The sequence below is a fragment of the Cynocephalus volans genome, chromosome 1, assembly GCF_027409185.1.
Source record: "Cynocephalus volans isolate mCynVol1 chromosome 1, mCynVol1.pri, whole genome shotgun sequence".
NCBI lineage: Eukaryota > Metazoa > Chordata > Mammalia > Dermoptera > Cynocephalidae > Cynocephalus > Cynocephalus volans.
Genome location: NC_084460.1, coordinates 185,594,235 through 185,619,296, shown reverse-complemented (window position 1 = coordinate 185,619,296; position 25,062 = coordinate 185,594,235). Strand labels below are relative to the sequence as shown.

Here is a 25,062-nt window from a genome sequence, read left to right as displayed (position 1 = left end):
TATGTCCTTGCTGAGCAAATAACCAAGGGGCACCTGAGTATTGGAATACTGGAGTGGAGATGTTTGCTCTGCCACAGACCAAGTCACTGTGTAGTCTTTCAGCAGCTCCATTACCTTGCCTGGCCTCAGTTTCTTCATATGTGAAATGAAGGGCTTTAACTACTCATGGTCTCTAGTATCTCTTCTGGCTCTCACACTTAAAGCTATTTCAGCAAAGCAATTAATGAACAGCCTCATATGACCACTTTGGAAAAGGTACAGAGGAGCAGGCTATAGACTGACATGGTTAGGTTCTTCCATAACTGAAACTGTTCTTTAAACAGTCACCTGGATCAATCTACAGAAGGCATTTTACCAGGTTTACAAACAATAGTAAACTGCATTGAATGACAGAGAAGGAATGGCAGGCCAAATTAAACGGAAGAAAATATAACTGGGACAGATGTAAAGTCTGGCGTTTAGCTCCAAAACCCACAGAACAGCTATGGCTGGGGGAGATGTGTCCAGACAGTGCCATTTATAAAAGGGTTTTGGTTGACTGTAGATAGATCTCATTATGAGTCACCACTGGGGTGAGATGCTTAAACAACCAGTGTGATTTTAGATTATATTAATAGGAGTATAGTGGCTGGAACAAGGGAGGTGACATTGGTGAGACCCCCTCTGGTGTGGCTGCCACATTCTGAGATCAAGGCCACCAACAAAAGCAAGCCTGCAGGAGGATGGGTAAGATGGTGGGGAGCTCCAGAACATGATGCATTAGGAAGAGCATGGGGTTCGGGTCTGCAAAGAACAAGACAGAGAGAGTGTCCCCATACGTGAAGAAACACCCTTTTTATCTCTGAGACAAAATGAATGGCGCTTAGATGTGCTAGGGGAGGGAGAATGGCCAAAGGAATGGCCTGCCAAGACTGTGGGTTTAGACCTGATATGCAAATGCATGGTTCTCTTTAGTACCAGGAACTCCTAGAGGTAATTACTTTCTGAGGCAATCAGCTATCTCTAAAGACACATAAGCCCTCATTTGAATCAGATAGGGTTATTCACAGCAATTTGAAGTCACTTTGAAAGCTGGTTTCTTCCTGAAACACCAGCCTCGTGCCCTGGATGACAAGCTAGGTGCAGGGCTGGGCCCTGCCTGGGATTGGAGAAGCCAGTTGCAGGGGTTGTCTCTCGTACCCTGAGAATTTCATGAGGAGGAAAGGGAACCCTATGGCTGTGCTCGCTTCGGCAGCACATATACTAAAATTAGGAACCCTATGGCTGCTTCCTGCTCTAGGCGTGAAAACCTTCTAATATAGCACAACTGGCCATTTCTCCACCAAAGTAGCCTTGGGCTTTCTTCTGCAGGCAAAGTGTGTGGTCGGTGAGTTGGGTGGCCTTGCTGTTCCTGGAGATGGCCGGTGACATTCTCAATGTTAATGGTCAGTTCTTACAGACCCTGATGGATTCCAGCCATAGGTGGCCAAACAGTGCATCCCAAGGCCTGGGTCAGGCTCTGTTTTTAAGTGGCTGAAGTCTCGGACAGGCCAAGCTGAGGTGACACTCTATGGATTGTTTGGACAGCACGTTCCTCCTTGCTGTACTCAATGTAAATAGAAGGCAAGGCCCAGGTGGCCTGAGTACTGAGTGTCACTGCCTTTCAGGAGGAGAGGGCTTGCTTTGGGAGAGCCGTGCCTTGCAGTAGGACTAACACACGACTCCCTCCTGGTGTTTCTGTGAGCCGAGGGCTGCCCTGTCCTTAGGGCAAAAGGCACCTGGAAAGCTGGAGCTCAGCCACTAGCAGACGAGAATGACACATTCCAAAGTGTTTAGTGGACAAGGGCACCCTGAACTTAGGAGACAAAAGAGCAGCACAGGAGGAATCATTCACTGTAATCCTGAAAACTGACTCATGCTGCTCTGGCCGCAGGGCTGCAGTGTGCCAATCAGGGAAGCTGCTCTCCTGGGGGTTCTGCCACTGTCAGCCCTGCCCTCTCTCGCTTTCCTTGCTTAGCAAGCCAGGGGCTGTAAATGCTGATCAGCAACAATGACCAGGCAGACTCAGGCCCCTCAGGGGTGAGCCAGACCCTGACCTTGCCATCTATCTGTCACGGGGAGCTAAGGCCTGGGGACCGCCTGTCCTGTACATCTTGCCCAGAGCTGCATCAAACACAGCCCATGTTCTGGTCACTGTATTGGTATTGGGGTGCTTCCAGGGAACATTCCTGCACGTGATTCACTAGGGTTCAGAGTCTGACCCATCTAGAGCTGCTGGTCCACAGGGGGGCCTGTTCTTGGGGTTCCTGGGGACTCCTCACCCTAGGGACTGCCCAGTGGATCTGGGAAGGGGAGACTCACTCTCAAAATGTGAATGATGCCAGCACATTGCCAACTGTCATCACACAGTGCAACACAGGTTCTCATCTGATCAGACCCCAGCCACAGGACTTGGGGTGAGGTGGACTTCTGACCACGCTTTCACTCCTCAAAAGCCTCCATGGCCTGGTGTTCCTCCTTCAACTTGCCCGGAGACAGTGTCAACTAAAGAAAAGCAAGGTGTCCCTTCACGGGGAATCTAGCAGCAGAACCTTAGCCCAGGAACACTGAAGCACTATGTTCCTCACTCTTCCCGCTTCACCTGTCCCAGGACTTCCTCCGAGGCCTTCCCAACCCCCCTCAGGTTTCTAAGCTGTGCACCTGCAGCCCACTTCCCTGCTGCTCCTTAGCCTTTTCTCTCCCGCGCAGATAAGAGAAATGCCAGGAATGTGGACTTGGCACACAATCCTCTCCTCCTGGGGGCAGCACACGGCCTGTAACCAATGGGAGCTTTTCTAGAACATGAGATTTTTAGTGCTAATAAAAGGACAGACCCAGGCAAAGTTGCAGCTGGTCAACTTCCCTGCCAGTTACTTCTTTAGAGTTTAGAGTAGTGATTCTTAGACTTTTTTGGATTCTAGTCTCTCTGAAAGTCCGAAGGCCATGGGCTCTCTCTCTCTCCAGGACAGCATACATTGGCACATATGTGTGAGATTTCAGGGGTGCTGAGATCCTCTTCACAATTCAAGGGAGAATTTAGGGATCCACGAACCTGTCCAATAAGCTAAAGATGGCAGCACGTGGAGAGGGGCTTCGGTGTTGTGGTTAATTGCGTGAGCTCTGGAAGCAGACTGAGCAGGGCTCCTGGCCAAGCTCTGCTGCTTTGCAGGTGAGAACACTCCGATAAGTTCCTAACCTCTCCAACTCTTCCTTTCCACGTCTGCAAAATGGGAATCACACAGGCTTCATGGGGCGGAAAAGACTGTTAACAATGACACACAAACAGTGTGAAATACCTGTCTGGCACAACAAGTTCATGCATGCACTAATCAGTCCTAAATGCACATATCAAGCTGCTGTGTGCCAAGGACTGTTCTGGGCTAGAGATACTGTACGGAACAAGACGAAGTCCTTGCCTTCTGAGCATATGTTTTATGAGCTAGTCGGTCATAGTTGTTAAGATTACTTGTTGCTATAAGTGGTTTGACGTTCACTTTTATATCCGACTGTGGCTCTTTACCTACCAGCGGAGTCCTCTGCAGGGGTGAAGGACTTTTAGACAGAGGGAAAAATTCTCCTTTCAACCTTTATCAAACATTGTAATAGGCTTAATGATTTCATATTGTAATTTTCTTTCTTACTGATATTTTAAAGAAGCCAGTTAGTTTTCACTTCTTTCTTTCAGTACATCATTTAGCCCTCCTATGGACTGTTGCTGAACTGTGATTTTTACAAGCAAACCTTTCTTATTTGCCATGAGTTGACAAGAAGACCCCAAATAGGACCAGCGTAGACAGGAGACATGTGTTACTGATGCACAAAATAAATGTTGTAGTTGCCAACTCATGCAATTTCAGCTTAGGGTCTCACTTTTCTGCATCTTTATCCATATTCTGGTTCATTTTTCCTGCACAGCCATAGAAGGAAATGCAGTTGCCTGAGAGAACACTTTTAGGTACCAATTTTAAGCATGGGTCTCTTTTCCCAAGGAAATTCTGGAAGCTCTAGAAGCCAGCAGGTGAGGGTCAGGACTGTGGGGCACCCTGCTGCCCTCAGCCTTCAGATATTGCTGGTGAGGTTGGCCTGATTACAGGATGGCAGCTGGAAAAGGCTTTGGCTCCAAGGCCTCAGCCCTGCCTTTGCTGACGTTGGAGCCCTGGGGCAGGGCTGCTGACGCTTTACTGGGCTGGCTGTTTATCAGATTGCCTTTTAACAGCTGCACTTCCAGTAAGACCTGAGCACACACCATGACACCATCATTTACAGCACTGAGTGTGTGACTCGGGCAGCACGTGGGCCAGGAAAGAGTGAGAGTCCAGGAAAGGTGAGATTAATTAGCTATCCAATAAATCACCTGATGCAAAGAGCTGGGGGTAGACCAGATGGCCACATGAGCGCCACCCAGGAGTACAGTATAGGCTGCACTTTGGAAGAGTCAATTTTAGTAGAATTTCTTCTTGAGAAGGTCCAAGTGGCCAAGGGACCTTGGTCTAGGAGTAGGAATTGGTCTCAGGTTGCTGACTTCCACAGGCAAATAATTTCTCTTCTTTGAGCGTCAGGTTCTCTACCTGTACAGAAAGGGCATTCATTCAGTGATTCCTCCGTGGGCAGCAGCATAGCACAGCATTAGGCACACGGGCTCCTGGGTCCAGTCCTTTGTCTTTCTGGACGTGGGATATGGGAAAGGCCTTACCCTGCCAAGATGCCATCTTTTCATGTGTTAAGTGGAGACATTTAGGTACCTGTGATCTCTCAAGGCTGCTGTAAAGCACATAGACCTCTCAGCAGAGCAGCAGGCACCTCATAAGTGCTCAGTACACAGAAGCTCCTATCAGTACAGTGCCACCAATGAGCGTTTGTAGAGGGCTTTGTGGAGAGCCAGCACTGTGTGCCAGCTTCTGAGACCTTCCCTCAAACATTTGGTTATCTGTGATGTAATAAAAGACCACTGGCTCTCCTCCTGCCTTCTGATGGAAGTTACCAAAACCTCCACTTCCGTTTCACTAAGATCCCTAAAATATAGTCAGTCACTTTTTATTTGCAACAGTATCCCTAAGGCAAAGATCAAGCTGTCCATTTGGGGTGAAAGAGAATAACAATAATAACAATAAATTCCTCTTTCTGCAGACTTGCAGCATTTTCCAGTGTATTATCTCATTGGAATCCTCCTGACAGCCCTGCAAGGTGGGACAGACAGTGTTATCTATGAGGTACGGGTAAGAAACTGAGGCAAGAGAGGTTGTCTAAGGTCATGTGGATGATCAGAGACAGAGATAGGACTAGAAAGCATGTCTTCTGGTTCTGAATATGGTGTCTTTCTAAAGCAAAACAATGTAGTTTATAGTTGACTCTTCAAAACCTGAAAAAAGCACAAAGACATTTGTGATTTGTCTTCCCATGCTCCCATGTCATCGGTTGAGAGGCAATAAACCCAAACAGGATAGGTGTGCTTGAAAGAAAGTGAGCCGAGATGCCGGGTACCGTTCAAGCTTTATTAAAGAAAGAAATCTGCTGGGCTGTGCTCAAAGTAGCAGGCAGCCCAGGGCTGCCCTGACAATGGTGGGCAGCACCAGGTGTGGGGGTGGTAGAGCTTATATTGGTATGTTGGCACCAAGAGCTGGGTGATACCATCAAGGAGGGTCATTATGCTAATGTGAATCAGGGTAGAGAACTGTGTCCTTGTCCTTGCAGAAGCAAAAGGGGTTTCTGTTTAAGTGAGGAGGCTTCTTGTAAAGGGAAAGGGGAGTGGAGGGGAGGAGGTGGGTGGCGCTATTTCATACTTGGGCTTGTCTAAAATGGTGCTGGTTGTGTTGCAGATATATTATTATCCATATCGCCTCCTGCAGGGAATAGGCTCCAGTGCTGGGGTTGCCCTTCACGCTTTTCCTCTTCTAGGGAGATCCTCCCCCAGCTGCCACCTGGTGTAGATGGATATATATTCATTTACATAGACAGATAGATAGAGACAGAGAGAGAAAGATGTATTATGAAGAAATGGTTCACAAGATTATGGAGGCTGAGAAGTCCTGTGATCTGCTGTTTGCAAGCTGGAGACCCAGGAAAACTGGTAGTGTGCTTCCAGTCTGAATCTGAAGGCTTGAGAACCAGGACAGCTGATGATGTGAGTTCTATTCCATGTCTGAAGGACTGAAACTGAAGAGCCCACAGTGTAAGTTCCAGTCTGAGGGCAGGAGAAGACCAATGTGCCAACTCAAGCAGTTAGGCAGAAAGAACTCTCCCTTCCTCCACTTTTTTCTTCTATTCAAGGTCTTAATGGATTGGATGACACCCACCCCCATTGCAGAGGCCAATCTGCTTTACTCAATCTACCAATTCAAGTGCTAATCTCTTCCAGAAACACCCTGACAGACACACCCAGAAATAGTGTTTAACCAAATATCTGGGCACCCCATGACCCAGTCAAATTGACAGATAAAATTAATCATCACATTTATGTTTTACACTTTGGTGATTGTGCAGAGGACATGGAGGTGGTTGGATGTGGTTCCTGGTCTTCTAGAGTCTACAGACATAGAAGGGAGGCAGAAATACACACACACACACACACACACACACACAAGTTACAAACAAAAGCCATCAAAGGGCAAAGGAGGACACTCTGGGAGGCTTGGGCAGACAGGGAAGAGCTCCCTGCCTGGTGCATGGCAGCTGGTGCATACAGGGTGAAGAGCAGCAAGGGCCTGAGGGCACTCAGGAGACTGGTGTAAGGTGAGACTGGAGAGGGGACAGGAGGGTGGACACAAGGCCCTGAACTGGGGCCACAGAGCTTGATGGGAAGCATGCAGTTGTGAGAGCTCTTTTGGCAACTGTTGTGGGTTGAACAGTGTCCTCCAAAAGATGTGCTGAAGTCCTAACTCTGGCACCTGTGAGTGGGACTGTCTTTGGAAATAGGGTCTTTGCGGATGTAATCAAGATAAAATATGGTCATGCTGTAGGAGGGTGGATGCTTAATCCCACATGACTGGTGTCTTCATAAGAAGAGAAGAGACACAGAGACAGGGATACCTAGAGAGGAGAATGCTGCAGGATGACTCAGTCATGCAGAGGGAAGACACCATGTGATGATGGAAGCAGAGGTGGGAGCGACACAGCTGTGAAAGGCACGGATGCCGAGAATGGACAGCAGCCACCAGAGCTGGGAGGGGGGCGGGCTGACTCTCCCTCTGGGCCCCAGGAAAGAACCAGCCCTGCCGGCACCTTGGTTTTAGATTTGTGGGCTCCAGAACTGTGAGAGAAGACATTTCTGTTGTTTTAAGCCACCCGATTTGTGGTACTTTGTTTCAGCAGCCCTAGGAATCTAATACGGCAGCCGCTTTGATGCTGGGTGAGGAGGAAGACGGCTATGGGGGGCATGGAGGGGTAGGGTCTCATCAGAGGTGGCAGGGATGACAGACTCAGGCATTCTGAGTCTCCTGTGGCAGCTCGGGTTTTTCTAGAAAGTGGGCACATCTTCCCCTCTCTCCAGAACAGACCCTCGAGCATGCCACGCCTTTGGTGAGGGCTCCCCACACTGGTCTCCAGTCTTCTGCCCAGCAGTGCTCACAGGCAGGCGCCAGCCCCTGTGTTTTACACATGAAGGACACAGGTTCTGCTGGGTAGGTCAGAGTGGCCTGCATTAGGGGGCATCTGTACAGTTCTAAAGCAGCGATCCAGAAAATCAATCAAGCTTCATTCCCTCCGCAGGGGAATGACTTAATGGGGAGGCTCTGCCTCATTAAGTTAACGAACTTCCGAAACTAACTATTGCGGTGTCTCCCCAGGTAGGGAAAAGAAGAAGACTGGGAACGCATCTTCCAGAGAAGCATGTCAGATCCTTTCCACCCGCTTGGCCAGTCTTCTTCCGTCTGCCAAGGTGTCCTGGTCCAGGTGTCAGCTTCCAGATGTTTAGGGAGTGAGAGGCAGAGAGGTGAGGGGACCAGGGGTGGTCAGGTTTCTCCCCTTCATACCCACACCCCTGGAGAGGTCTTCCCTCTTGGATTCACTTAAGCCCAATGTCAAAATCCCTGATTTTTCACTCAAAAACACTGACCGCCCACTGGGCGTAGGGGAATCACAGGGGGTCTCTCACGCCACCTGTCTCGGGTAGAGGGAGGTCCCGCCACACATCTCAGTGCCTCACTGCTGTCCGGGCCACACTCTGAGAGCCCTTGAGAAGACAAGAAACCTGTGTCAAAGCCGAGAAATTGTCCAATTCAATTTTCATGGGGGATAGGGAAGATGTAAAAGTTTAGCAAATGAAGGAGAGCGATTTGTTATTTAAGGTGTTTGTGATAAGTGGAACGGACATTTTAAAAAACACGAACAGCTGCGTTTTAACTGGAGCTTGCCAATGAAAAAGAGGTAGGGGCAGCGACCCCGTGAGAGGGATCCTGGTGGCCTGGAGGGCTTTGTTGGAGCCGCTGCCACACCGTCTGGCACACACGTGACAGGACTGCGTGGGAAGAGGCCCCAGGACAAGACCTGTCAGGCTGCAGGGAGCCCTTCCCGGAGCCGCTGGCATCCCGGAGCTTGCCTCCACACACGTAGGCAGCTTATCTTGGGTCTTGCTTTGGTTTAGAAATCTTTTAATCTCCCAGGATCATCTGAATGGATCAGACGCTATTTTTATTTTTGGATGAAGAAGTGAATCAGAGACTCAGCCAACTGCACTGGACCTGTGGAGGCCTGTCCCCGAGCTCTAAATTCCTTGCAGCTTCAAGCAAGTTAAGGACGGCACTGAGAGACTGAAACGAAAACACCGACAGGATGGGGCCTGCTCTTAGCCATGGGGTTTGGTGCATAGTAGGCATTCAGAAAATATCTGTTGAAAACAAACATCGAGGATCCTATTAATTCCAGGTAGCTCTCTTGACCTGTGCCTGCTGCACAGAGCATGGAATGCAGCCAGTGGCAGCCAGCGGGCTGTTTTCTGAACTGGTAAGTCCCAGGCCTGCAATTTTCCCAAAGTGAAATATCTGCGGGTCTGTGCCATGGAACTGTCTCGGCTTCATGTAGGCTTGAGAACCTTTGTTTTCCTTTCCTTATACGTGGTCACTGCATCACCCTCCACACTCTCTATAAGGAAAGTTGCGGGGAATACAGGTGATTTGTTGAGCCTGCAGCCTTTTCCGATATTCTTGATGATTAACAAAATCCATTCTGGATTTCATTGAAATGGGACTTCGGGTTGTCCTGGATGCCTTAGGCTAGGAGCTGGGGAGTTACTGGAAACCAGTAGGATTGTCTTCTATTGATGCTATTTTGTATTAAGCTGTCACCACCCTCCTCAAATGGAAGACAGGAGGGTTAGACTGTTGGGAAGGGGAGAGCAGGGGCAATGGGTTCCGAGTGGGGACCAGAGACTCAGGTCTGGTCTCCTGTGTACTTGGGGCAGTGCAGTGTGCTTGCTATACCCCAGGGGTCCTCAGGAGAATGGTCTCCAGGAGGAGTTGGTCATAATTATGGTCAAGCACAAGCCCGCTGGGTTTCCCACTTTGGCTCACACAGCCATGTGGACCATGCTGAGGCCATGATTCACACACCAGCTGTGGCTGCCCCGTCTGAAGGAGCTGCTCAGCCGCTTAAGCTGTTCCTTGTTCAGGGATCTCCGTGTCTGAATTAGGGTTCTCCAGAGAAACAGAACCAATAGGATATATATACATTTCAAAAAGCTCCTGGAAAGATTCATTTCTATTTTTCCACAAACTTTTTGAAGTACTCTCATGTTTACATATATATATATATATATATATATATATATATATATATATAGAGAGAGAGAGAGAGAGAGAGAGAGAGAGAGATTGATTTAATATGAGGAACTGGCTCATGTGATTATAGAGGCCGTGTGGTTCTAAGCTCTGCAGTCAGCAACCTGGAAACGAAGAGCCAATGTTTCAGTCTGATTCTGAAGATTGGAAAAGGTCAATGTCCTGGCTCAAGTAGTCGGGAAGAAGCAGTTCCCTATTAGTCAGCCAGTTCTGTTTGAATCATCAATTGATTAGATGAGACCCACACCCATTAGGGAGGGCAATCTGCTTTATTCAGTCTACCAATTCAAACGTTAATCTTATCCAGAAATACCCTCAGAGACACATCCAGAATAATGTCTGACCAAATGTCTGGGCACCCTATGGCCCCAGTCAAGTTCACACATAAAATTAACTATCCCAGTGTTCTCTACCACAATTCCCATCCTTGGAGAGACTGAGCTTGTTTGGGAGTTCTGCCCAAACCAAGGACAGACACTCTGTGGGCTGAGTGATGACCTGTGAAGGGCCATGGGATAGAAGCCCTATGCAGGGACCATAGTAATTAGCAAGGATGGCCATATTCTGTCTCCTAGAGACATGGATGGAGTCAGTCAGATGGTACCAAGAGGAGAAAAAAGGAGACACTTAGAGAGAAGCAGGAACTAATAGATGGTAGGGGATCTGTGCTGATGGGAGTGTCATGGTGAAGGTGCAAGAATGCCTGAAGCTTGTGGGGCCATAAGACCACCTTCAGTCCTGAACAGCCTCCTAGGTCCATCCTCTGTGGACCAGTACATTGGAATCTTTCCTGCTCCTGTGTATCTTATTACCAGATGATTCCTTAAATAAATCATAAAATCCCCATTCTCAAGGTGACCTGAATGAGCCTATTCCTCACCATCAAATGAGATGAACCAATTTATATACCATACATGACAAACTAATGCCCATGACATCATCCCACTTGACTTTCCAGATTGACTGGAGTCCAAGTTCAAGTAAAGACCCATACTTCAAAGGCTTTCTGACCTATTTCCTTACTTTGTTGGCTGGATAAGCTCAACATTGGGAAAGCAGAGGGAGAAGGAGGCAACAATATAGGGCTGGGGACCCAGCCTTGTGTAGACATAGTAGCCACAGATTCCAGAGGACAGGGAAACTTAGGGTTAGGGGCTGCTTCCCAAGTTGTTTTCCCCTATGTCCATCATCGTGGCCTTTCCAGACAACTCAATTTGCTAATCTAGTCTTTGATGTTCAGAACGTACTTATAGATCTCCTGAGTGGAGGACTGTGTAGGTGAGAGAAAGAGACGAGGAGAAAACTGTTCACAATGGTCATCTTATAGTCATTATTTAAGTTAGCTAGAAGAGCAAAGAAAATATACATTCATTCATTGATAAATATTTATTGAACATCTACAACATGATAGGTAGCATCCTAGGTGCTTAGGAGATGCTAATGAATTAAACAAAGACCCCTGCCATGGGGCCCCGATATTGTAGCAGGGGGAGCAGGCAAGAAACAAGAAATATAATAAGTTAACAATGTATTAGATAACACGTATGATACAATAAGGTAATAAATATAATAAAATAAGCAGAGGTCACAGTACGTCGAAGGTGATGAGTGCACTGGAAAGAAAGAATACACAGAGCAGGAGAGGAGGGCAGAGAACCTGCCTGTGGGAGGACAGAGTGCAATTTTAAATAGGGATATCAAAGAGGATGACATTTACAAAAAGACTGGCAAGAGCTGAAGGAATTAGACATTGGGGTCTGGGGAAGAGTCTTTGGGCTGGTGGAACAGCCACTGCGAAGATCTCAAGGCGGGAGCATCTGCCATGTTCAAGAATAGCAAGGGGACCAGTGTGACTGGAGTCTCAAGGGAGGAGAAGAAGAGGAAGGCTGGGGCAGAGAAGGATGGGGCCAGACCCTGTGGGGTCTTAAGGAGAAAGAGAAGGATCCAGGATGGCCTTGTGCCTGAGCAGAAAAAAAGGTAACAGGCATATTGGTGCCTGCTTAATTTAACCACTGATTGAATCAGTGATTCTCATGGTGGGGAGGGGGAACTGTGTATCACAACCCACCTGCCCCCCAGACCTGGGACATCTTCACACCATTCCCTCCTTTGAAAACCACTGTTTAATGGAGGCATCAGTACCAAAAGGCAAGGACACATCTTGCTACGCAAATGGTGGGGGCCAGGAAAAGACTGAAGACCAATGCTGCAGATATATTAAAATTAATTAATATTTATTATTGCTTAGTATGTGCAAACTTTCCTCTAAGGCAATTCCTTTTATCATTTAGAGTCCTCCAAGATATCCTGAACTGAAACACACTAGATAACATGGTACAATTTTTTAAGGCCCTTAAGGAGTGTATCCATGTAGCAACCGAACGCCGTAGTAGAGTCTTCCCAATGCCTGCGTCAGATTACAGAACCAATTCAAGCTTCATGACTTTTGGATGGGGCCAGATTCCTTGAGGAGTGGTGACTATTTGATGGGTAAATGTCTTAGTTAATGTGGTTTTACTCTCCAAGAGGTGAGATTTTTCTTGTCATTTTAAACCTCATGTGAAATGTTCTCTATGGCTTCCTTCTGGCATTTCTAATATTCAGTCTTGCACAGTAGTTATGTTTCTGGCTTTAAACTTCTCTCCATTTGAGAATTTGTAAGCTACTGTAGAGGATTGTGATGTGTGGTGGATTACAATTTTCTGAGGCCATGTGTGAGTCTCAGACCCTGCAGGGATGGTCCCCAGGGTGGGCTCCTGTTCCACCAGGATCTGGCTGCGTGTGACTTTATCATCCAGCTCCCCCTCCTGTGACAGAGTGAGTATTTTATTGGTGAAGTTGTGTTCCATGGTGCTATTAACAAATGTGAGTGTTTCTGTAGTCCTCACAATGCAAACCCACAAACGTCAAATGTTTACCATTTGTATTTTTACCTTTTCTGAGCATTTAAAAATATTTGATTATAATATAAGTATAATAAAATGCACAGCTCTTCAATGCTTTGTTTGGACAATTGTAAACCTATGTAGCCATCATCCTAGTCCAGAACATACCCACCACTCTTCTGCCTCTTTCCAGTTAACTATGGGCCCACTCCCACAGCCTTGGAGGCAACTGCTTTCTGCCTTTTATCAGCATAGTTTAGCTTTGTCTGTTCTAGAGTTTCAGACAAATGGGTTCTTCCCATATGTATTCTTTGTGCATGTGACTTCTGTCACTCAGTGAGAGGCTTTTGAGATGTGTTTGCATTGTCACACCTATCAGTAATTTGTTCTTTTTCATTGCTGAATAGTATTCTGCTGCATGATTATACCACAGTTTGTTTCTCCATCCTCCTGTTGATGGACACTTTTCTGCCCTGGCTATTGTAACATTCTCCCTTTCTGTAGACATATGTTTCATTTCTCTTGAGTAAGTACCTAGAAGTGGAATTGCTGGGTCATAAAGTAGATGCATATTTAGCTTTAAAGGGACTGCCAAGCAGATCTCCAACATGGTTGTCCCATTTCACTCTCCCCTTGTAACATCCAATAGTTCCAGTTGCTCTAAATGCTGGCCAACATTCAGCGTTGTCAATCGTTTTTATTTTAGCTGCCCTAGTGGGTATGAAATGGCATCTTGATGTAGTTTTAATTACCATTTCTCTGCTGACTAATAACATTGAGCAACTTGTCATGTGCAGATTGACCATTCATATATCTTCTTTTGTGAAGTGTTGAAATCTTTTGCCCATGTTTAAAACTAGGTTATCTGGGGTTTCATGTTAATATGCAAGAGTTCTACTATTTATTTTTGTACTTGTCTTTTCCCATGGTTACCCTCTAAATTCCTTGAAATAGTTTAATCAGTTCTTTCCCCAGTGCCCACCATGATTTTTTATGAATAGCAGATACTTAATAAGTACTTATGGGACTATCAGCACAATGTAGTAGCTCTGTCTGCTGAGTGCAGTGGCACAGCCTGTAGATTTTATTAAAATAATGCAGTCAAGTTTAGGTGTTTCACTTTTTAATTGGCAGAGTCTCTTACTTTTCAGTGTTTGTGTTTGACATTACTCTCCTCCCGTATGTTGACCTTTTGCTAACATTCAGGGTATTCATTTCCAAATGTGTTAAGCCAATCTGGCATATACTACTCAAGGTTGGAAACTATAATAAACTTTATAGTCAATTTTGATAATGCTTAGGAAGATCTGAAGTTTTCATGATAGGTGGTCTCTTCTAGAAGTTAAAATATTTATAGTCTTCAAAAATAGAACATTCTGTACTATCACCTTATTTTCTCTCCTCTTCTGAAGTTTATGAGACATTTGTTAACCAAGAATCAGAGCCCAAGAGGCAGAAAGAAGAAATATAAATACTTTTATTTGAAGATAAAGATGGTGAGCATTGACAACGAGAGTATCTGAAGCTTTTTGAACCTTGTCTCCCTTCCAGTGTTGTCTGCCAGACGCATTATAAATTTATGTTCTCCTTTGAAAGAACACCTGCAGTGATATCATCCTCATCTTCTTAAATTAGGCTTTAGGCAGACTAGCTAGCTTGGAAAAGCCAGAGAAATATTCCACTCTCATCCGTATGCACTTTGCTCCAGACTCTGCTCCTGTGTGTTACCCCATGTTTTAGAAGAGCTCTAGTCCCCGGGTTGATTCAAAGAATCATAACCTTGAATCTTGAAAATTATATGTAGCCAGTGAATTGATTATTTTTCAATTGATTGGTTTTAAACTCAAGTCAATTTAGCATATTAAAATATTTGTTTCTGATCTCAAAAGAAAATATAGCATAAAAATTGTTGTATAAAATATAGCACAAAAGCATAGAAAAAATAAAAAATAAACTGAAACTCAATCACATAAAATAATTACTATTAAACCTACTAAAATCTCTTAGGTTTATTTGCAATCTTTTTTATTTTTATTTTTTGGGATTATATATAATCTCTATTTTACAAAAATAATCATACTGTTTTGCAAAAAAAATTTTACCAAAAAAATAATACTGGATTCTGGGTTTTGTTTATTTTGTTTCATTTTTTTCCCAGAATGATTTTTACAACTAATTACAGATTTTTAATAGCTGTGTAACTTTTTATTACATATTGTTTGCCCATTGTGTTTGTGTTGTGTCTCGGTCAAGTTTTATTGTTTTTTTTTTCAAGTTCCTAATAAGAGTGAAATCTTTTCTACCAATGAGAGTATATTTTCCATTTGCTTCATGTTGGTGTGTGGAAAAGCTAGTGACTGCTATACATTTATTATGCTTTAAATATGACCTCTTTACTAAGCTTTCTTTTAAATTCCAGGTGTTTAGAGTTGATTCTCTTGGGTGTTTAGTTTATCTAATCATATTGTTAGTATATAATGAACTTTTTATCTTCTTGTTTCCAATGGTTATTGCTTGTATTTCTATTTCAGATCTTATTACGTGACTCAGATCTTCTTAAACCATGTGAGGTAGTAAAGCTTGTAGTAGACACATCTGCCTTATGTCTGACTTTAACAAGAATACTTTCGATGTTTCACCATTAAGTAGAATGCTGGCCATTTGCTTATCTAATTATGAGATGAAAGAAGTATTTTTTAGTTCTAATTTTCCCTAAGGACTTTTTTAAATGTGGGAATGTGTTTTAGGTGTTATTTAATGCCCTTTAAGCCACTATTAAAAGTGGGGACTACTGACATAAGGTGTTACAATGCTGGATTTTCTAATATTGAATCCTTTTGCAGTTCCAAGATAAGATGAGCTTTCCTTGATTATGCTAGAAAATTTTTTTAATGGGAAGAGGTGAAAAAAAAAGAAAAGAAAATTCTTTCAAGATACTATTTCTTTTGCAGTTACTTTATTTAGGATTTTCAAATTATCTCTAAGTGAGGCTGGTTTATAGTTTTCTTCTTTTGCATTATCTTCGTTGGGTGCTGAAGTCAGGATTAACCTAGCTTCATGAAGTAGACTGTGTAGCTTTCCACTGTTTTTTAGTCTCTGAAAGAGTTGATATAACCTAATTCCTTAAAAGTTTGAAAGAACCATTTGAGATATGTTAATTATATTTTAAATTTCTTTGATGGTTCGTAATATATTTACAATTTAAATTTCTTCTTATGTCAATTTTGGTAATATACCCAGGAAAGTGTCCTTTATTGTAAGAGTTTCAATTATATTTTGCATAGAGTACAATATTATAATCTATCACTTTTGTTCTCACCTCAATTTAATTTTTAAAACATTTTATTATACAAAATTATAGAGAATAGTACAATGTACTATTGTCTCATCCTTTAGCTTTAATACCAATCAGCTCACGAACAACCTTGTTCTATCCAACTCCCCATCCACTTCCTCACTCTCCGCCACTTCCTCTCCACTTTGAAAAACCCCCTCATCATAATTTCATCTATAAATATTTCAGCATATACCCCTACAACACAGGGACTCCAAAAACAATGAAATTATGAATACCTACTAACATGTTAACAAAAATTTCTTAAAATAGCCAAATATCCATTCAATGTTCATATTTCCACAATTGCCTTCTACTTTTATATGATTTGTTTGAGTCCATACGTTAGCAAATCAGTTGCTGTGTCTCCTGCATTTTTATTATTATAAGTTTCCCCTTCCAACTCTTTTTTCTCTTGATATTTCTCTTTTCTAATTTTTTATTTGCCCATTTTGTCTTGATTGTATTTGCCAGAAGTTTATCTATTTTATCTCTTTCCTATTTCTATAGTTATTCATTTTTTTCCTGTTTTTCTGATTATATTTGCCTAGAGTTTATCTAGTACATTTTTTAGAGAACCAAACATTGCATTACATAAAATCTGACATTGTTCTCTCTGCCTCCGCCAAAACATTTATCTTATTGCAATTTTAGTTTCCTTAAAATCCTTTCTCATCTCACCAAGCCTGTTTATCTCTTCACTTTGTGGTCTTGGTTTATTTTACTGTTTTACTGTGTTGTTATTTTTTTTAAGTGATGTAATTTTCCATTACTCTTATTTCTGTTTTCTGTGGAAGATCAGTTGGGACCTCTCGGTCGTTATTCCAACCCATTCAGTGGCCTGGGCTGTGGGATGCTCGTCAGTGGCAGGCTGGGCGCTCTGGTCGTGAGTAGAGGCCTGCTGTGTAGACCAGATAGCCCTTGCACCCGCTGCAGTCTGCAACGTCAGCTTAAGTGAGCATAAACGCAGGAGCCGGAGCAGTCCATTCACTCTGACATTCTTCCTTGGTCATGGCCTTTTCAGCAGCCACTGTTCTTCCTTTGGTCTCTTCTGGACCTCTGTGGAAGCAGAGGTCAGACACAACTTCCTGTGGGTGCTCCCAGGAGATGCCACCATCTGTAGATCTTCCCGGGCCAGAGTCTACCACATCAAAACCCCTGAGAGAGCTCCTAGCCATTTTCACTTGTTTCAGTTCCTTAAAGCTCTCACATACTAAAAGTACTATCAACCCTCACTTACTGGGTAGAGACTCTCATGTTATTAGTGAAAAATTTGCTCTCTGTATAGCACACGACCTGCTGTCTTTCTGTTTTTAATGCTCATCATATTTTCTCTTTTATCACAGCCTGTTTTTAGATTTTGATTTTCTGATCTTGTTTTGTAGAGATGCTGTCTTCATATATTCCATTAGGAATGGCAAATTGTTTCCACAATAATTTATTTCCAGTTTGTGTAGTAAATCATTTTCAGAAGTCCCTTCACCCTCCTCTGAGTCATTTCTTTCAACTTTTTTGAATTTTTTATTCCAATTGGCAGCATACTGATTTTTTTCCTTTTAGATTTACTTTCATAAGAAGAAACATCTATGTGGACTTGAGGACAGCCTACAGAAAAATCTAACTGCCCTGTTGTCATTGGTGAGACTACTGGTTATGGGCCATGGTGGCAGACAACAGAATGCACTCTAGTTACTTTAAGAATAAAGTGATTTATCAGATGGTGTGATAAATCTGACAGAACCTCAGCGAGGTGCAGAGAACAAGATTTGATTGCTACAAGATTAGAAACAACAACAATCAAGTGGGTGCCCAACCATCCCTGGAACCATTCTACTGGAAAAACACTGGCGTTGCTATCACCTACTGCTCAGGACCTAAGCTTCAGGGAACAAGACTTCAGAAACTGCCCAACTGACCCAGGAGCCAGCATGACTACCATCTTTCTTGCAAAGGCTTCCAATCCCCTAAGCACGGCCACCGCCTCACATTATTACATCCTTCTCATCTCACGTGGGCATCTGCTTGGCAGAATCTAATCCACACCCCAAATCCTGGCTTGTGCAGGTGGTTTTTTTAGTTTTCTAGTATCTGTTGTACTGGAAGCCTCACTAAAAAAAAATTAGAAATGGGAGTTGAGTGAGCCAATGAAAAATTTGCTGCGTTAAACAAGTTTAGTTCTGGGTGGAACATCCCCACCCACAACCCCAGGTCTAGAAGACCTTCATCCATGGGGGCTTCACTGTGCAAGAGTGCGTCTTCCATCAAACCACTGATTTTTTGGAACTCTGTACCAAAGAAGAATATATTTTTTTAAAAAGTCCCAATCCCTTCTTGCATACTCTAAAGCTCCTCCTGCCTGCATCTCCCTCCCACAGAAATTTATTTTCTCAAATGAAACATGTCACCAACAATCTCTCCACAAACCCTTCACACTGCAGTCCCCCACACCCACCAGTGTTTTGAGAGTTTTAGTCTCTGGCAAATATGTGAGGAGAAAAAGAAGAGAGAAATTCTGACTACCGACACGGTACAGGACCTGCTACACAATTTCTGGGCTGGTATAGATCCTGGTGCATGAGCTTGGAACAGAATTAATGCAGAGATAGTTTTGGACAAACCAATTGACCTGTTTGAAGGCACTTGGTCCAAGTCACTTCTAAGCAGAATTCTAGAGGTAATGTCCTATGATTTTATAAAACTACAAAGTCATTTGTTTATATATTAAAAGAGTGTTTCTTTTCCTTGACAAAAATGATGCATGGCTTTTCACAAATGGTTCTAGAACAACTGGATATCTACATGCAAAAGAATAAAGCTGGAACCTTAACTTACAACACACACAAAAATTAAGTCCAAATAAGCCTAAGTGTAAGAGCCAAAAGTGTAAGACAAAATATGAGATACGTAAATGGTCAATAAGCACATGAAAAGGTGCTCAATGTCATTCTTCTTTCAAAAATGCAAAATAAAACCAGTGTGTGATACACTCACACCCACTAGGATGGCTAAAGTAAAAAACAAAAAAAACAAAAAATGAGACAATAACAGGTGTTGGCAAGGGTGGAGAGAAACTGGAACCATCGTTCATTGCTGGTGGGAATTTAAAATAATACAACTGCTTTAGAAAATGGTTTGGCAGTTTTTCAAAAAGTTAAACATAAAGATACTGTATTACCCATAAATTCCACTCCATGAGTATTGAAAACATATGCCTGCACACACAAAAAAATGTACACAAATGTTTATAGCAGCATTATTTATAATTGCCAAAGAGTGGAAAAGCCCAAATATGCACCAGCTGATGAATGGATAAACAAAATGTGGCATACCATTCACTGTAAAAAGAAATAAAGTACTGATACATGCTGAACATGGATAAATCTTGAAAACAGTGTGTTAAGTGAAAGGAACCAGTCACAAAATACCACATATTGTATGATTTCATTTATATTATATGTCCATAATAGGCAAGTCCATCAAGAGAGAAATTAGTGGTTGCCAGGGACTTAGAGGATAGAGGTGGAGAGATTGCTAATGGGTGCAGTTTTTCTTTTTGGGGTGATAAAAATGTTCTAAAATGAAAGAATGCTGAATTGCACAACTCTGTGAGTATACTAAAAAGCACAGATTTGTACACTTTAAAAAGGCAAATTTCGTGGTATGGAAATTATATCTCAATAAAGCTGTAATTTAAAAAAGTAATGCATGAGAATATTATTTGAATTTCACAAAAAGCACTGTTCACTTAAAGATTTATTCATGATATGCTCATTACATGAGGTATAGTTATAACTTCAGTAAAAATTTAAAAAGTTAAGAAACAGACAGTAAAAAATTGAAGTTCCAAATTCAAAAGTTTTTAAAGAAAATACTGAAACAAAGCAGAAGAAAGGAGAGAATATAAATAAAGGCAACAATTAATGAGTTAGAAGTTTAAAAAACAATGGATATAATAATTCATATCTAGTTGAAAAACAACAAAGCAGAGAAGCCTATTTAAGAAAAAGAAGGAAGAAAACACAAATACAAATAAATGACAAGGGGGAAGTAACAATTGAAACTGAGGAAGTCTAAAAAATAATGAGCACGTCACCTCTGGCCATGAGGGAATAATGAGGCCCAGACTTCCCCTGTCATTGTAAACAACTTGAAAACTGGACAAAGTATTAGACAACTGTTTCCAGACATTAGACAATAGGTAGCAATGTGATGCCTAATAATAGACATACGAAAGAGATAAGCCCTGTGATTGCCCCAACTTTCTGCCCGGAGGCATTTTTCAGACCATGGATGTAGAAGCAGCAACTCCAGCAGAACCTGGTGGCCTTAGAGAGTGGAAGGGATGGAGATCCAGGTTTGGGGAGGCTGAGGCTGCAACAAGCTGTAGGGCAGATTACCAAAGAGGAGGGAGCTGCCAGAAAAACAGCTGCAGAAATTTGCATAGGGTCTCCTTGTGCCTGTGTAGAGTAAACCTCAACAAAGATGGGCAGAGTGTCTGGGGACTACTAGGTCACACAGGAAGGGACATGTTTAAATTTGGACTAGTCAGAGTGGAGAGTCCTCATTAACAACCTGGAGCAGTCACTGAATACCCCAGAGCAGTCATGCCATATTGTTAGGACTGAACTATTGGTGGAATGGAGTTACTCTAGACCTGCCCTAGGAAAGCTTAAAAACAGCCTTCACGGAGGTCAATCTCATCTTTAGGTAACTTAGCTGCCTTCCAAAACAAAGCTCACCACTCTATAAAAGAAAACAACAAAATCCAGACTTTAAAACTTACCTTTTACAGTATCCTGCCAAAAATTACAAGCCAAAAAAAAAAAAAAAAGTCCAATAACTAGGAGAAATATCAATCAGAAGCAAATCAGAAATGACAGAGATGATAGACTTAGCAGACAAGGACATTATGATAGATATTATAACTATATTTAAATATTAAAAAGAAAATGAAAAACATAGGGAGGAGAGAAATACTAGGGTGTTTCAAAAAGTCTGTGGACAAATGGCATTAAAAGATAATACAAATCTTTCCACGAACTTTTTGAATATCTTCATAGAATAAATTTAAAAGAACCAAATGGAACTTCAAGTAATGAACAATACAACAGCTGAAACAAAAAATGTAGTGGAAGAAATAATATAGATTAGATAATGAAGAAGAACATATCAATGAACTTCTAGATAGAGCAATAGCATTTATCTAAAATGAAGCATAAAGAGAAAGAAGATTGAGAAAAAATGGATTGTGATTCAGTGATCTGTAGAAAAATGTGAAGTCCTCTAACATAATCGTAATTGGAATCCCTGAAAGAGAGGAGAGAAAAAAGTATTTGAATAAATAATGTCTGAAATTTTGCCAAATTTATAAAAGTTATATAGCCAGAGGTCCAAGAAGCTCAACAAACTTGAAGTAAAATAAACATACACATACACATAACACACACTACATGATGAGACATCATAATAAAATAGCTAAAAAACAGTGCTAGAAAAATTCTTAAAAGCAGAGAGAAAAGAGACATACATACAAAGGAACAAATTAAGAATAACTGCAGACTTCTTGTCAGAAGCTATGCAGACCAGAAGACAAAAAAAGATATTTTTAGAGAGTGATGATAGATAGCTAATAAATGTGATATTAACCTAAAGTTGTATATTTATGGAAAATAATTATTTGAAAATGGAAGTAAAATAAAATATTTTCCAGACAAACGCAAGCTGCAAAAATTCACTTCCGGGAGATCTCCACTGTAATAAGTTTAAATCAAGTCCTTTAAAACACAGGAATATAAAATTTAGGATTATGTGGAAACTTGGATCCATACAAAAGACTAGAGGGTGCTGAAATTGGTAAATATAAAAATATTGCCTCTTTTAAAAATTTATTTCAATGATAATTGAATAATTAAGGCAAAAATAGCAAAAATGTTTTTCAGTTAAAATTATATGAGAAATAAAATATATGACAATATTAGCAAAAAGAATAGAAGGCATAAATAGAAGTGTAGCATTCTAAGAATTCTACATTATACATGAAGTGCCATAATATTATTTCTATATGGACTGTGATAAGTTAAATATTGTAAATCTTAGAATAACCATTTAAAAAATAATAAAATAGTATAGCTTATTAGTCAATAGTGCATATAAATAGAATAGTAAAAATATATATACATCTAATCCAAAAAAAGTTGGAATTGAGGAAAAAATAAATAAAGTGGGGATGGAACAAGTAGAAAAAAATAAGATGGTAGATTTAAACTTAACCATATGATAATTATATAACATGTAATAGTGTACACTCCAATTAAAACACAGAGCTTGTAAGAGAAAAAAAAAGACAAAATTGTGTGTGATCCGCAAGAAATACACTTGAAATGTGATGGTGAAAACAGGTAAAAGAAAGGATGGAAGCAGATATAACATGCAGACAGTAATCAAAATGAAGCAAGACTGTCCATATTAACATCAGAGAAAATAAACTTCAGGAAAAGAATCATTAGCAGGGATGAAGAGGGACATTTCATATTGAGACAGGGTCGTTTCATCACAAAGACACAGCAGTCCTAGATGTGTATATGGACAATAAATGAAATAAAAACTGATGGTCCCAAAAGAAGAATAGGCAAATCCACAATTACACTTGGAAATTTCAGCTCTCCTTTTCTAATAATTTATAGAACAAGTAAACAGAAACTCAGTAAAGATATAAAAAGTGTGAATAACTCTATTTACCAACTTAACTAATTGATATAATTATGTGTATACAACAGCAACAGAATATCCATTCTTTTCAAGTCCACATGATCCTTCACTTAGATAGACCATGTGCTAGGTGTAAGAACAAGCCTCAACACATTTAAAAGGATTGAAATCATACAAAGTTTACGTTCTGCCCACAACAAAATTTAAGAAGTCAGCAACAGAAGAATCTGGAAAAATACCCAAATATTTGGAAATTAAACAACATACTTCTAAATAACCTATGGGTCAAAAAAGAAATCACAGGGGGATTAAAAACATTTTCAACTAAATAAGAATAAAACCACAACATGTTGAAATTTGTAAGATACAGCTGAAAAAAGATCTAAACTTCTGCCTTAAGAAAAAAAAGTAAATTTAATCTGAAATTAGGAAGAAAGAAATAATAAACATAAAGGTAGACATCAATGACATAAAAAAACTGAAAAGAAGAAAACAGTAACATGAATGAAACCTGCTAGCTGGCCCTTTGGGAATAAAAATTCAATGAAATTGATAAACCTCTAGACTTGGCCAGAAAAAAAGAGGGAAGACACAAATTACCACGTTAGGAATGAAAGATATGCATTACTACAGATTCTACAGCCTTTAAAAGGATAATAAGAAAATATTATGACCACTTGTATTCCAATTGTTTTGATAACTTAAATGAAATAAATTCTTTGTTACAATGTTATGTTGTTTGTATTAGAGAATGTCTTTATTCTTAGGAGCTATGTGCAGAAATAAAGTACAACTCACTTTCAAATGGTTCAGCGAAATGTGAACAACTGTTGAATCTTAGTCAGTATGCAAATGTCCATTGTATTCTTCTTTGCTTTTTCTGTATATTTGAGGTTTTGTAATAAAAAGTTGGGAAAAATAAATCAGGCACAAATGCTTCTCAGTAGAGAGGCTCTCACTCCAGATTAATCATCTGAAACAGGGCTGAGGACATAAGGACAGTGTCAGGACACTTTTGCTCAGAGGACAGTGTTGTGATCTTCCTTATGTATCGGGATGAAGCTTTGCAGTAATCTTGGTGGACTGTGGAACCTCCCACAGGACAAACAAGAGAAGAAGGACCTGGATCACTGGGAGGTCTGTCTTGGCCCTTTCATTAGCAGCAGGGGCCAAGAAAAAATATTGAGTAGGTTTATCTACATGTCCAGCCACTAGGGATAACTTGTAAAATGACCAGGGCAGTCAGCGTTGGGCCTTGCTTTGTAAACAGAGGCCTGACCTACTTAATTCTTCCCAGAGGTTTGAAAAAGAGGCTTGACTTACACAGACATGAAACCTTGGCCTAACTGGATACTAATTACTCATAAGAACTCTGTTTACCCAAACTTCTCATAAACTAAGCTAAGTATGAAATGAGAGATTGCATAAAGAAGCAAGATGCTGCTAGGAAAATGACACAAATAGATTTATCAGTCCTGAAACTGCTTTTTTTCAGAAATGGTGTAGCCAATTGCACAAGAATAAACAATACAAGAGTTGATAAATCCCACATTTAGGGGCTAAGAACAGCTTTTCTCCATTTCTAAGGAACTGTGTATTTGGAAACAGATTAAATTGAAAGTAAGGATAACTGGCATTCTAAAACCACGTTGAATGAAACAAGCATAATTTCCCATATTTTGATTTATCTCTGTGTGATTAGAGTATCTGTAAAGGAAACACACTATTACATGCTTACTAATTTTATTAATGTAGAAGGAAAAGAGGCCTGACATATGAATTCCCTTCTGGCCTTGGGTCTTGGCTGATGTTTGGGCACTCAAGATGCTCTCTGTCCAGAACGGGGATGTGAGAGGCAGCAACAGGCAGGAAGAGCACAAAACCCTCCGTAGGACGAGATCGAACCACTTGCTACTGTTTCTTATGATGCATTTGCTGCACAAATGGAGCATCGCAAGGGCTCGGTGCTGTTACAGACACCAGGCACAGCGGAAAACAAGGATGAAATGAACCGCTGTTCTTAACCAGCTTACATTGCAGCTGACCTAGTAAAGCCAAAATTATTTAAATAAAGAAAAGAAGAGGTGAGGAGGACTTTGGACTCTGGAGATTTGGGCTCTTTCTCTTGTTGGGGAGCCCTGAGTGATGAGTCCTTTGCCTCCCTCTAGACCTCGAGATCCATCCAGTGTGTGAGGGGACTCGACCGGGTTTCCAGTAACAGCCCTTGCAACCACATCTTCACATGAAGGGAAAGCCCAGGGGGAAGAGCAAGGGCTTCGGAACAAAGCATTTCTGGCTCGGTCAGTTATTTAATCTCTGATCTCAATCGATTCATTTAACAACCCTG

General features: G+C 41.6%; 1 long non-coding RNA gene across 1 annotated transcript; it reads left to right on the top strand.

The window, feature by feature from the left end:
• The first annotated feature begins 8,681 nt into the window (after positions 1-8,681).
• On the top strand, positions 8,682-19,709 carry LOC134390124 (uncharacterized). Its single transcript, XR_010024849.1, has 2 exons — positions 8,682-8,955; positions 17,568-19,709. It is a non-coding gene; the product is annotated as an uncharacterized LOC134390124 (long non-coding RNA).
• The last annotated feature ends 5,353 nt before the right edge of the window (positions 19,710-25,062 follow it).